The sequence below is a fragment of the Plecotus auritus genome (assembly GCF_963455305.1).
Source record: "Plecotus auritus genome assembly, chromosome: 7".
NCBI classification, from domain to species: Eukaryota; Metazoa; Chordata; class Mammalia; order Chiroptera; family Vespertilionidae; genus Plecotus; species Plecotus auritus.
Genome location: NC_137774.1, coordinates 10,432,551 through 10,435,666, shown reverse-complemented (window position 1 = coordinate 10,435,666; position 3,116 = coordinate 10,432,551).

Here is a 3,116-nt window from a genome sequence, read left to right as displayed (position 1 = left end):
CAGTGGGCTCCCACAGGGGGAGCACCGCTCAGCCAGAAGCCAGGCTCACGGCTGGCAAGCGCAGTGGCGGTGACGGGAGCCTCTCTGGCCTCCAAGGCAGTCAGACATCCCCCGAGGGCTCCCGGACTGTGAGAGGGCGCAGCCCGGGTTGAGGGACCCCCTGAGTGCACGAATTTCACGCACTGGGTCTCTAGTATATAGAAATCTCTAAGAAAGATTAGAATTTGATATGGACCAACAAAGTACTAGACTGATAACCCAAGAGAGGTCTGTAGGGGTGGGTTAAGAGTGCTGTCACTAGCCCTAGCTGGTTTGGCTCAGAGGATAGAGCATTGGCTTGTGGACCAAAGGGTCCTGGGTTCGATTCCGGTCAAGGGCACATACCTTGGTTGCAGGCTCCTCCCAGGCCCAGGCCCTGGTTGGGGCTCATGCAGGAGGCAACCAATCAATGTGTTTCTCTCACATCAAGGTTTCTCTTTCCCTCTCTCTTCTACTCTCCCTAAAAATCAATGGAAAAAATATCCTCGGGTGAGGATTAACAAATAAATAAATAAATGGTTTCTTAAAAAAAAAAAAAAAAGAGTGCTGTCTCTAGAGACCTGCTATCTAGGTTCAAATAGTATTTGTGCAATTTTTAAACTATGTAACCTTAGACACATTAGTCTCTACTTTATCCCTCTATACCTCAATTTTCTCACCCATGAAGTAGGGATTATAATGGTACCTGTGTCATGAGGTTGTTGAAGGGTTAACTAAGTTAATACATGTTAGTGCTCAAAGTTGTTATTACTAAGGAGAATGGCCTTGGATGGCACCAAATTTATGATGAGGATTTTATGTGCAAATGCAAGGCTGAGGCAGAGTTAAGTAGCAGGGCCTGGAGACAGCAGAATTTCTTTGGATAAATGAGTGCAAAGAATTTGGAGTTTAGGGTGGGGAAATAATCAGAGAAGAGAGTAAAGTAGAGAAATAGGGAGGGAGGAAAAAATTTTTTTTAATATATTTTATTGATTTTTTCACAGAGAGAGGAAGGGAGAGGGATAGAGAGTTAGAAACATCAATCAGCTGCCCCCTGCACACTCCCTACTGGGGATGTGCTCGCAACTAAGGTACACGCCCCTGACCGGAATCGAACCTGGGACCTTTCAGTCCGCAGGCCGATGCTCCATCCACTGAGCCAAACTGGTTTCGGCGGGAGGGAGGAAATTTTAAAAGCAATTTCAAATTTACAGTAGTAGTTCAGAATAGGTATATTTAATTTGAAATTGTTTATGTTGCTGAGATCTAAACCACCACAAAAATGAAATGGTACAGTACTCCTTGGAGAGTAATTTGGCACTATCAAAATTAAAATGTATATATTTCTGACCCCTTAATTCTATTTCCAGGAAATTATCCGTCCTTGATACTTGCAAACAGACTCATGACCTTTTTTGCAAAACCAGAGTTTAGGAACCACCACCTGTCTATCAATGGAATACTATGTGTCCATTAAAAATATTGAGGCAAGGTTATGCATATTATAGCCAATCTAAAGAAGAGATACATATCCCAGGCAGAAGGGGAGCACTAAGAGTCAATGGAAGGAGCCATGCCAAAGTCCAAGCCAGAGTCTAAACACCTGGAAGAACTTAGAGGCTTCATATCTGGAGTGGCTGGCAGGGGTAATGAGGGGTGAGAATCGCAAAGCCTCCCACAGAGTTGCATGGAGGGAATATTATCATGACAGCAGGTGGGGAATTAGCAAAGGGGAAGGTCCTTGATAATTCCTTTAAAAACATCAGGTGTTTGTAGGTCCCATACAGAAATCTGTAGTTGTGTGGTCCCTGGGTAGATCTGGTTTGCTAAATGCCCCAGGGACAGATTGAAGAAAGGTAGTAATGGAGCAAGAAGATGGGGCTAGGAAAATGAGCCTGGGAAGCTATGGGTGGATAATCACAGTTATGTGGATTTTAACTAGCTTTTCAACTGAGCTCAAAGGATATTGATTAAAAGATTGATATCAACAAAGAGAGGGGCCTCACTGTCTTAGTAGTTACATATATGTATATACATATACATATATATTTAATGTTTTTATTGACTTTAGAGAGAGAGGAAGAGAGAGGGTGATAGTAACATCCATGAGAGAGAAACATTGATCTGCTGCCTCCTGCACCTCCCTACTGGGGACTGAGCCTGTGACCCCAGCATGTGCCCTGCCTGGGAATCAAACCAGCGACCTCTTGGTGCATGGGTTGACAATTAACCCCTAAGCCACACCTGCCAGGCTTACGTTGATTGTTTTTAAATCAATGACTTAGATCAGCAATTTTCAATCTTTTTCATCTCATGGCACACATAAACTAATTACTAAAATTCAGCGGCGCACCAAAAAACATATTATTATTATTTTGCTGATCTGACCAAAAAACAGGTATAATTTTTATTCATTCACACTGGACAGCTATTGTTGTGTTGGCTCTTGTTGTTTTTAAATTTGACAGTCTCAGGGAAAAGAGGTCAATGCCTCTGACTAAATAATCAGGTATTGTGTGTTTTAAAAATTCTTGTGACACACCACTTGAAAATTGCTGACTTAGATGATGACCTAGCTGGGACAGATAATTAATAGAATGGATGATAGAAGCAAGATTTAAAATAATCTTGACAGATTAGAACAAAGTACCAAAATCAACAAGAAATTTGACAGGGATAAATTGAAGACTTACATTTAGGTTTTTAAAAAATCAATTGTACAGGAAGGAGTGAGACTGGCTTGACAGCATTTGACGTGAGAAAGGTTTGGGTCTCACTAAATCCAGTGCTGGCACAGTTTCATGAAAAAACAATGTCAGATCAAGAGAGCTAATAGTCTCACCATGTTTTGAACTGACCAGTTCTGACTGCCCCAAAGGTATTGATGAATTAGTGTATATCAGTGAGAGATCAGGTTGGGAAAAAATCCAGTAACTTCACCAGGTGAGGAAAAATGGGTCGAGTTTAGAGACGTTAAATATGGGGAAGAGAAGGCTAAGGTGCATAAATAATAGTTGTCATCAAATAGCTGATTTTGACAAGTATAAGGTAACACTATGAAATTGCCAATGTTTAACCATTTTGATCCCTAAACTGTC